General features: G+C 40.7%; 1 long non-coding RNA gene and 1 pseudogene across 2 annotated transcripts in view; both read left to right on the top strand.

The window, feature by feature from the left end:
* The window catches only part of LOC309666314, a 1,163,838-nt gene that overhangs the window by 278,514 nt on the left and 873,285 nt on the right, over nucleotides 1-12,039 (top strand). The gene's annotated exons all lie outside the window — the stretch shown is intronic.
* Nucleotides 6,516-11,558, top strand: LOC309666225 (transcriptional enhancer factor TEF-4 pseudogene; annotated as a pseudogene). Its single transcript has one exon. The product of its transcript is annotated as a transcriptional enhancer factor TEF-4 pseudogene (transcript).

Below are 12,039 nucleotides of genomic sequence, written 5' to 3'. Positions count from 1 at the left end.
ACATGTTTTTTCCCTTGCCCTTTCCTGACCTGCCTCTCCCCCCAACCTAAATTAGTTCCTCTAGAACTAGGTCATTAGATAGGCCCTAACCACAAGTAGCTATTTAAATTGAAATTAAACTAAATTAAAAATTAAGGATGGCAAGAAAAAAGAGAACAGTGGAGGCTTAACTGAAAAAGAGTCAAAGTTAAGATCTCCGAGTAGTTACTTTGGTAAAAAGTGGTGGGGAGAAGGAGGGAAAAACATTTCGGGCCAGAGCACCTACATGTAAGAAGAAGCCGATGTGAAAAGGAAGGTGGCAGATTCAAGTCCTGAAAGAACATCAGTGCAGATGGAGTAAAGATTATCCAGGGAGACTGGTCTTGCCCTAGCATGGACAGTGGCCAGACTGGGCAGGGCCTTGTCGACCATGGTGAGGATTTTGGTCTTTTTCCTGAAAACAATGGTGAGGCATGGAAGGGATTTTGAGCAGGGACATTCCCTGGTCATGGTTTGTTTGTTTGTAAGGTCATCTTGGTTCCAGAGGGGTGAATGGACTGGAGAGCAGTAAAAGTAGATGCAGCGAGAGGATTAGAAATGTGGTGCAAGCAGCTCAGGTGAGAGATGGTGTTCTGGAGAGGAGATGGAGAGAAGAGGATGGAACTGGGAAGTATTTACAAGACAACTACAGGACTCAGTGATAGACTGGGTTACTGACTGGATAGGGCTGGGGGGAGAGAGAAGGGCTGAAGATGAATGATGCCCAGCTTTCAGTCTTTTGAAGCTTGGTGACTGTTGCTGTGGGATAAACTATTTTTAAAATATTTTTATTTATTATAGTTATATACATTATATATTAGTATATTTATATTATATTTTAAAATATTTTTATTAAGTAAATTTTTAATGAAGTATATGCAGGAAATAGTGAACAAATCTTAAATGTAGAGCTCAATGCATTTTCACAAGTGGAACATGGCAAGTGAGCAGCATTCAGAGAACAAGAGCAGAAGGGTCTATGACCCCTCTGAGCCATCAGTCTTCCCCAAGGCATGGAAGGGATTTTAGGCAGGGACATAATACGTCTTCAGGATGGTTAGTGTTGCATGTTTTAAAACTTTATCTAAATGGAATTATACAATACATACGATTTTATATCTGGCTTCTTTGGCTCAGCATCATGTTTGTAAGAATCATCCACACTGTTGCATGTATCAATAGTTTGTTCATTCTTATTACTACATAGCGTATGGGGGGACGGCTATCACAATGTATTTATCGTTAATGGAATGGTTGGCTATTTTCAGATTGCGGCAACTATGAAAAATGCGGTTAAAAATACTCTTGTGCCTGTCTACTGGTAAACATATGCATACATTTCAGTAAGGAAAGGGAGTGTTGGGTCATGGGAGAACCTCTTTTGACACATTGCCAAACTAGTGAGATATATAGAGAAATCTTTAGAGGTGAAAACGAAGTGAAAGCAAGAATCCAGAGATAAGCTAATGAGTATCCAACCCACCCAGGACTCTGTGACATCTCCCATTTCAACAGACATTGAACTTCCATTTTGATGGCCAAATGAGGTGTGGAAACAGGAGATAAAGCTTAGGGCCTGCCCAAGGTGGGAAGAATGATAAGACAGTGCTACTCAAAGTGGGGTTTGCAGATCGGTCTACAAATTATCTGTTGCCAGTCCATGTTGAGATGTGTACAGAAATTGAGAGTGTTTGGAAACTTTTCTAGGGATTTCATAGTGCAGTAACATCCAAGCAATATTCCAGTTTTCTTGTAAGTAATTTTGATTATATTTTATTAAAAAAAAAAAAAAGTACCTGCCTATGATGGCTCACAGACAGTTTGTGAAGCACTGTGATAGGAAATTCATGCATAAAGCTATGACCCATCCTCAAATAGCTAGACCCTCAATGGTAAGGTGAACTAGAAAAAAATTTTCCTCATTTGTCTCAATCTTATTGGAGAGTAGTGATGTCAGGGCAATTCCCTCACCAAAATGTGAAACCACAATCTGGTTCTCAAGAGTTTGTGGCCCAAATTCATACATCTGTTTTATTTCAAAAACCTCAAGCCAAAAATTAATTTTAAGGTGGTCCTGGGTTGAAACTGCTTCCAGGCCCTAGAAGAAATAAATTTGAATTTGTCTCTAGGAAGAAAAAACCCCATTCCTTTAAGTCAGGCTTCAAAGAATTACAACAGATAAAGATGCATAGGGGACTTCCCTGGTGGCACAGTGGTTAAGAATCTGCCTGCCAGTGCAGGGGACATGGGTTTGATCCCTGGTCTGGGAAGATCCCACATGCTGTGGAGCAACTAAACCCACGTGCTGCAACTACTGAAGCGCATGCACTCTAGGGCCTGTGTGCCGCAACTACTGAGCCCGCATGCTGCAACTACTGAAGCTCGCACACCTAGAGCCCGTGCTCCACAACGAGAGAAGCCACTGCAATGAGAAGCCCCTGCACCACAACAAAGAGTAGCCCCTGCTCACCGCAACTAGAGAAAGTCCACGCGAAGCAACTAGAGAAAGACCCAACGCAGCCAAAAATAAAAATAAATAAATAAACAAGAATGCTCATAGCAATATTGATATTAATAGCAAAACCAAAAAATGGAAACCACCTAAATATCCATTAATAGAATAATAAATAAATGATCTGATCATACAATGGAGCACAGGTCCTTGCTTTTCTTTAACAGCTTCACTGAGGTTTAATTTAAATACCATAAATGCTATCCATTTTAAATGTACAGTTCAATGATTTTTAGTAAATCTACAGAGTTGTACAACATCATCATGATCCAATTTTAAAACATTTCCATTACGTCAAGAAAGATTCCTCATGCCCATTTGCAGTTAATCCCATCTTCTTCACCCCCAGCTCCAAGAAACCACTAATTTACTTTGTATATATAGATTTGCCTTTTCTGGACATTTTGTATAAATGAAATCATAAAATTTGTAGTCTTTTAGATCTGGCTTCCTTCACTTAGCACATTGTTTTTGAAGTTCATCCATGTTGTAGCCTGTATCAGCAGTTAGTTCTTTTTATTCTAAAGTATTATTCTAATGTATGGATAGATCCATTCACTCTTTGGCTATTACGAACAATGCCGCTCTGAACATTAACATACAAGTCTTTGTATGGACATACATTTTCCTATCTCCTGGGTAGATGCCTAGGAGTAGAGTTGCTTGGGAGCAAATGTTCTCAACCTTGTTTGTGCAAAGGAACTCTCTGGCAGTTTGATGAAACCTACGGACCTCTTCTTAGAAAAATGTTTTCAAAAATTTAATGCCTTTAAATATAATATATAGGTTTACAAGGAAACAAATTATATTGAAATATGGTTATTATCAGCATACTAAAAAAGTTATATATGTATTTTTATTAGCCCATTAAATAATTAGATATAGCAGCAAGATAAGCAACTAACAATGTCAAAAATTAATGGCCTGAGGGTGGAGTCAAAATGGCGGAGTAGGAGAATGCAGAATTCATGTCTCTGCAAACTAGGGCACCTACCAGGCACCGATGGGGGACCACAGACACCTAAGGGGATGGGAGGAACCCCCAGCAACCGGGTCCTAAGAAGAGGCCCCGCCCCACACTTGAACGTCACCCCCCACCCGCCTAGGTCCCGCCCCACCCTAAACCCCACCCCTGCCTAAGTTCCCCCGCCTAAACTCTGCCCCCCATAGCCAAAGCTTTTTTTTTTTTCTTTTTTCCTCTTTTAGGTTGGGGTTCTGTTTTACCTTGTTGATTCATTGTTGTCGATTCATTCATATTTTTATCTTTCCTGATAAATCTTTTATTTTTCTAATTTTATTTTATTCTTTGTACTTTGTTATTGTTCTGCTCCTTTTGGCTTGTTCCCCCCACACCCCTCCTTTTTTTTTTTTTTTTCTTTTTTCTGTTGTGGTTTTACTTTACCTTGTTGCAGTTGTTTCCATTATATTTTTATTTTTCCTAATATATTTTTTATATCTTTATAATTTAATTTTGTTTTTTATTCTTTGATAATGTACTGCTCCTTTTTTTCTTTCTTTCTTTCTGTCTTACCACGCCACGCAGCTTGTGGGTTCTTGGTTCCCAGGCCGGAGGTCAGGCCTGAGCTCCTGTGGTGGGAGCTCTGAGTCCAAACTGCTGGACTAACAGAGAACCTCAGACCCCAAGGAATATTAATCAAAGTGAGGCCTCCAGGAAGTCCTAATCTCAGCACCAAGACCTGACTGTATCTAACTGCCTGCAAACTCCAGTGCTGGATGCCTCAGGACAAACAACAAATAAGACAGAAATACAGCCCCACCCATCAAAAAATTAAAAAAAAAGAAACGACAAAAAAAAGGTTACAGACATAGGAGCAAGGTAAAAACCTACAAGATCAAATAAATGAAGACAAAATAGGCAAACTACCTGAAAAAGAATTCAGAGTAATGATAGTAAAGATGACCCAAAATCTCGGAAACAGAATGGAGAAAATACAAGAAACATTTAACAAGGATCTAGAAGAACTAAAGAGCAAACAAACAGTGATGAACAACACAATAACTAAAATTAAAAATACTCTAGAAGGAATCAATAGCAGAATAACTGAGGCAGAAGAACGGATAAGTGAGCTGGAAAATAAAATGGTGGGAATAACTGCCAGAGAGCAGAATAAAGAAAAAACAATGAAAAGAATTGAGGACAGTCTGAGAGACCTCTGGGACAACATTAAACGCACCAACATTTGAATTATAGGGCTCCCAGAAGAAGAAGAGAAAAAGAAAGGGTCTGAGAAAATATTTGAAGAGATTACACTGGAAAACTTCCCAAACATGGGAAAGGAAATAGTCAATCAAGTCCAGGAAGCACACAGAGTCCCATACAGGATAAACCCGAAGAGAAACACTCCAAGACACATATTAATCAAACTATCACAAATTAAATACAAAGAAAAAATATTAAAAGCAGCAAGGGAAAAGCAACAAATAACATACAAGGGAATCCCCATAAGGTTAACAGCTGATCTTTCAGCAGAAACTCTGCAAGCCAGAAGGGAGTGGCAGGACATTTTTAAAGTGATGAAAGGGAAAAACCTACAACCAATATTACACTACCCAGCAGGGATCTCATTCAGATTTGACGGAGAAATTAAAACCTTTACAGACAAGCAAAAGTTAAGAGAATTCAGCACCACCAAACCAGCTTTACAAAAAATGATGAAGGAACTTCTCTAGGCAGGAAACACAAAGGAGGGAAAAGACCTACAAAAACAAACCCAAAACAATTTAGAAAATGGTAATAGGAAGATACATATTGACAATTACCTTAAATGTAAATGGATTAAATGCTCCAACCAAAAGACACAGACTGGCTTAATGGATACAAAAACAAGATGTGTATATATGCTGTCTACAAGAGACTCACTTCAGACCTAGGGACATATACAGACTGAAAGTGAGGGGACAGAAATAGATATTCCATGCAAATGGAAATCAAAAGAAATCTGGAGTAGCAATGCTCATATCAGACAAAATAGACTTTAAAATAAAGACTATTACAAGAGACAAAGAAGGACACTACATAATGGTCAAGGCATCAATCCAAGAAGAAGATATAACAATTGTAAATATTTAGGCACCCAATATACGAGCACCTCAATACATAAGGCAAATGCTAACAGCCATAAAAGGGGAAATCGACAGTAACACAATAATAGTAGGGGACTTTAACACCCCACTTTCACCAATGGACAGATCATCCGAAATGAAAATAAATAAGGAAACATAAGCTTTAAATGACACATTATACAATATGGACTTAATTGATATTTATAGGACGTTCCATCCAAAAACAACAGGATACAACTTTCTTCTCAATTGCTCATGGAACATTCTCCAGGATAGATCATATCTTGGGTCACAAACCAAGCCTTGGTAAATTTAAGAAAATTGAAATCGTATCAGGTATCTTTTCTGACCACAACACTAGGAGACTAGATGTCAATCACAGCAAAAAAATTGTAAAAAATACAAACACATGGAGGCTAAGCAATACGCTACTAAGTAACCAAGAGATCACTGAAGAAATCTAAGAGGAAATCAAAAAATACCTAGAAACAAATGACAATGAAAACATGATGATCCATAACCTATGGGATGCAGCAAAAGCAGTCCTAAGAGGGAAGTTTATACCAATACAATCCTACCTCAAGAAATAAGAAACATCTCAAATAAACAACCTAATCTTACACCTAAAGCAATTAGAGAAAGAAGAACCAAAAAAACCCAAAGTTAGCAGAAGAAAAGAAATCATAAAGATCAGATCAGAAATTAATGATAAAGAAATGAAGGAAACAATAGCAAAGATCAATAAAACTAAAAGCTGGGTCTTTGAGAAGATAAACAAAATTAATAAACCATTAGCCAGACTCATCAAGAAAAAAAGGGAGAAGACTCAAAACAACAGAATTAGAAATGAAAAAGGAGAAGTAACAATTGACACTGCAGAAATACAAAGGATCATGAGAGATTACTACAAGCCACTATATACCAATAAAATGGACAACCTGGAAGAAATGGACAAATTCTTAGAAAAGCACAACTTTCTGAGACTGAACCAGGAAGAAATAGAAAATATAAACAGACCAATCACAAGTACTAAAGTGAAACTGTGATTAAAAATCTTTCAGCAAACAAAAGCCCGGGACCAGATGGCTTTCACAGGCAAATTCTATCAAACATTTAGAGAAGAGCTAACACCTATCATTCTCAAACTCTTCCAAAACATAGTAGAGGGAGGAAAACTCCCAAACTCATTCTATGAGGTCACCATCACCCTGATACCAAAACCAGACAAAGATGTCACAAGAAAAGAAAAAGAAAACTACAGGCCAATATCACTGATGAACATAGATGTAAAAATCCTCAACAAAATACTAGCAAACAGAATCCAGCAGCACATTAAAAGGATCATACACCATGATGAAGTGGGTTTATCCCAGGAATGCAACGATTCTTCAATATATGCAAATCAATCAATGTGATACACCGTATTAACAAATTGAAGGATAAAAACCATATGATAATCTCAATAGATGCAGAAAAAGCTTTTGACAAAATTCAACACCCATTTATGATAAAAACTCTACAGAGCTGCTCCCCAGACCCAGGCCGGGAGGCCCAGATGGGGGAACCCCGGGCTGGGGCCCCCCTGGATGATGGCAGTGGCTGGACAGGAAGTGAGGAAGGAAACGAGGAGGGCACTGACGGCAGTGAGGGGGCGGGGGGAGACAGGGGCCCAGATGCAGAGGGTGTCTGGAGTCCAGACATCGAGCAGAGCTTCCAGGAGGCCCTGGCCATCTACCCACCCTGTGGCCAGCAGAAAATCATCCTGTCTGATGAAGGCAAGATGTGTGGTCGGAATGAACTGATTGCCCGCTACATCAAGCTGAGAACAGGGAAGACTCGAACTTGCAAACAGGTCTCTAGTCATATCCAGGTTTTGGCCTGAAGGAAATCGAGGGAAATCCAGTCCAAGCTCAAGGCCCTGAATGTGGACTAGGTTTCCAAGGACAAGGCTTTCCAGACAATGGCCACCACGTCCTCAGCCCAGCTCATCTCAGCACCTTCCCTGCAGGCCAAACTTGGTCCCACCGGTCCTCAGGCCCCAGAGCTTTTCCAGTTTTGGTTGGGGGGTTCTGGGCCCCCCTGGAATGTTCCAGATGTGAAGCCATTCTCGCAGACACCATTCTCCTTGTCACTGACTCCTCCATCTACTGACCTCCCAGGATACGAGCCCCCCCAAGCCCTCTCACCTCCTGCTTTGCCCCCACCTGCCCCATCATCCCCAGCCTGGCAGGCTCGGGCTCTGGGCACTGCTCGGTTGCAGCTGGTGGAGTTCTCGGCCTTTGTGGAACCTCCAGATGCAGCTGACTCTTACCAGAGGCACCTGTTTGTACACATCAGCCAGCACTGCCCCAGCCCCGGAGCGCCCCCCCACCCCGAGAGTGTGGACATCCGGCAGATCTATGACAAATTCCCTGAGAAAAAGTGTGGTCTGCGGGAGCTGTATGATCGTGGGGCCCCCCCCACGCCTTCTTCCTGGTCAAGTTCTGGGCGGACCTGAACTGGGGCCCCACTGGGGAGGAGGTGGGGGCCGGCGGTAGCAGTGGTGGCTTCTATGGAGTAAGCAGCCAGTACGAAAGCCTGGAGCACATGACCCTCACCTGTTCCTCCAAGACAGAGCGTGCCCAGCTGGAGGACGGGAGGTTCGTGTACCGCCTGCTGCACTCACCCATGTGTGAGTACCTGGTGAATTTTCTGCACAAGCTGCGGAAGCTGCCCGAGCACTATATGATGAACAGTGTCCTGGAGAACTTCACCATCCTCCAGGTGGTGACAAACAGAGACACCCAGGAACTGCTGCTCTGCACCGCCTATGTCTTCGAGGTCTCCACCAGTGAGCAGGGGGCCCAGCACCACATTTACTGCCTGGTCAGGGACTGAAGGGGGGCCCCAGACGTGGCTCACCCCCGGAATACCCTCCTCCCAGGAAGGACCTCCAGCTTTCCTCACGCTTCTTACTTGGGGCGGGGGACTGCTCCCTCTTAGGACCTTAAAATCTCGGTGGTGAGTTGAATGGGCTGGGACTGAGAGGAAAGAATGGATCCTGATATTGGGACCTCACAGGGGTGTCTGAAAGGACAGATCACTCCAGAGCATTTGACACTGGGGACAGGAGTGAGACAACCCCTGGGACAACACTGGTTTCTGTCTCTGACAGGCATCCTCCCCCTTCTCTGTTTTGGATGTTTTGGAGGGGCCCAGTTACACATTGGCTTGTCCCTCTCTGTTTTTCAGCACCCTCCTTCTTCCCAGTCTGCCTCTCCTTACCAGCCCCATCCCGGGACCCTGATATTGAATTTTGAAGGTTAATCCTTTGTGTTCAGGAGTAGAGCCAGATGGGCCCTGGAAATTTCTTTTTTTTTTTAATATAACAAGAGATATTTATAAGTGGGTGTTAGGGTCGTGACTTTTTCTCAGCTGGGCAAGCAGTGGGGTGAGGCTTTTAAATCTCATGTCCTCTTCTAAATGAGCCATGGGGCTAGACTGTGTTGCCTCCTTCTCCTCCCCTCCCCCCAAAGTGTGTTGGTTTGTGTTTTGACAGAGGATAAAGCTATTTTACCAAAAAAAAAAAACTCTCCAGAAAGTGGGCATAGAGGGAACCTACCTCAACATAATAAAGGCCATATATGACAAACCCACAGCCAACATTGTTCTCAATGGTGAAAAACTGAAACCATTTCCTCTAAGATCAGGAACAAGACAAGGTTGCCCACTCTCACCACTATTATTCAACATAGTTTTGGATGTTTTAGCCACAACAATCAGAGAAGAAAAAGAAATAAAAGGAATCCATATTGGAAAAGAAGAAGTAAAACTGTCACTGTTTGCAAATGACCTGATACTATACATAGAGAATCCTAAAGATGCTACCAGAAAACTACTAGAGCTCATCAATGAATTTGGTAGAGAAGCAGGATACAAAATTAATGCACAGAAATCTCTTGCATTCCTATACACTAATGATGAAAAATCTGAAAGAGAAATTAAGGAAACACTCCCATTTACCACTGCAACAAAAAGAATAAAATACCTAGGAATAAACCTGCCTAAGGAGACAAAAAACCTGTATGCATAAAACTATAAGACACTGTTGAAAGAAATTAAAGATGAATCAAACAGATGGAGAGATATACCATGTTCTTGGATTGGAAGAATCAACATTGTGAAAATGACTATACTACCCAAAGCAATCTACAGATTCAGTGCAATCCCTATCAAGCTACCAGTGGCATTTTTCACAGAACTAGAACAAAAAATTTCACAATTTGCATGGAAACACAGAAGACCCCGAATAGCCAGCGCAATCTTGAGAAAGAAAAGCGGAGCTGGAGGAATCAGGCTCCCTGACTTCAGACTATACTACAAAGCTACAGTAATCAAGACACTATGGTACTGGCACAAAAACAGAAATATAGATCAATGGAACAGGATAGAAAGCCCAGAGATAAACCCATGCACATATGGTCAATTTATCTTTGATAAAGGAGGCAAAAGTATACAATGGAGAAAAGCCAGTCTCTTCAATAAGTGGTGCTGGGAAAACTGGACAGCTACATGTAAAAGAATGAAATTAGAATACTTCCTAACACCATACACAAAAATAAACTCAAAATGGATTAAAGACCTAAATGTAAGGCCAGACAGTATAAAAGTCTTAGAGGAAAACATAGGCAGAATACTCTATGACATAAATCACAGCAAGATCCTTTTTGACCCACCTCCTAGAGAAATGGAAATAAAACCAAAAATAAACAAATGGGACCTTCTGAAACTTAAAAGCTTTTGCACAGCAAAGGAAACCATAAACAGGATGAAAAGACAACCCTCAGAACGGGAGAAAATATTTGCAAATGAAGCAACTGACAAAGGATTAATCTCCAAAATTTACAAGCAGCTCATTCAGCTCAGTATCAAAAACACAAACAACCCAATCCAAAAACGGGCAAAGGACCTCAATAGACATTTCTCCAAAGAAGATATACAGATTGCCAACAAACACATGAAAGGATGCTCAACATCACTAATCATTAGAGAAATGCAAATCAAAACTACCATGAGGTATCACCTCACACCATTCAGAATGGCCATCATCAAAAAATCTACAAACAGCAAATGCTGGAGAGGGTGTGGAGAAAAGGGAACCCTCTTGCACTGTTGGTGGGAATGTAAATTGATACAGCCACTATGGAGAACAGTATGGAGGTTCCTAAAAAAACTAAAAATAGAACTACCATACAACCCAGCAATCCCACTACTGGGCATATACCCTGAGAAAACCATAATTCAAAAAGAGTCATGTACCACAATGTTCATTGCAGCACTATTTACAATAGCCAGGACATGGAACCAACCTAAGTGTCCATTAACAGATAAGTGGATAAAGAAGATGTGGTACATATATACAATGGAAAAGTATTCAGCCATATAAAGAAACAAAATTGAGTTATTTGTAGTGAGGTGGATGGACCTAAACTCTGTCATACAGAGTGAGGTAACTCAGAAAGAGAAAAACAAATACCGTATGGTAACACATATATATGGAACCTAAAAAAAAAAAAAAAAAAAAGGTTATTCTGAACCTAGGGGCAGGACAGGAATAAAGATGCGGTCATAGAGAATGGACTTGAGGACACGGGGAGGGGGAAGGGTAAGCTGGGACGAAGTGAGAGAGTGGCGTTGACATATACACACTACCAAATGTAAAATAGATAGCTAGTGGGAAGCAGACGCATAGCACAGGGAGATCAGCTCGGTGCTCTGTGACCACCTAAATGGGTGGGATAGGCTGGGTGGGAGGGAGACGCAAGAGGGAGGGTATACAGTCATATATGTATGCATATAGTGATTCATTTTGTTGTGCAGCAGAATCTAGCACAACATTGTGAAGCAATTATACTCCAATAAAGATGTTAAAAAAATAAAAAAGTTAAAAAAAAAAATAAAATAATTGACACTATATATTAGACGCTAAAATCAATAAAAGCAAAAAACTCAGGTGACTACGAACTGGAAAAAAAAAAAAAAGATAGAATGGAAAGTAAGACCAGGTATGCCTAGCCTAAATGCAATACATAGATTGTCTCACTATGTGTATACATACGGTGTGTGTCTTTGTGTATGAAATACACACTTTGGGTGTCTGGATAAATCACACAAACCCTTTAGCTCCAATACCTTCCTCTGTAAAATGGGGAAAATACCTCCCCAGGGGATTACTGGATAGGTATTAGTCATTAAAACACTTTGTAAAGAAAATATCAATGCAAATTTAAAGTGTTAAGCATTTTAAGAAAATAATTAATGGCCTTACTCTATATTTCAAGGTCTCTATATTAAGCATAAATGTGATATGGAAATATCTGTGATTTCTAATGGTGATCTAGTCACATATTACTATGGTTGGTTGCCTGCTTTATAATTGAAGGAAT

Source organism: Balaenoptera physalus (genome assembly GCF_965194825.1).
Source record: "Balaenoptera physalus genome assembly, chromosome: 8".
Classification (NCBI taxonomy): domain Eukaryota; kingdom Metazoa; phylum Chordata; class Mammalia; order Artiodactyla; family Balaenopteridae; genus Balaenoptera; species Balaenoptera physalus.
Note: the sequence above shows the minus strand (reverse complement) of the source record. Positions and strands in the feature narration are given on the sequence as shown.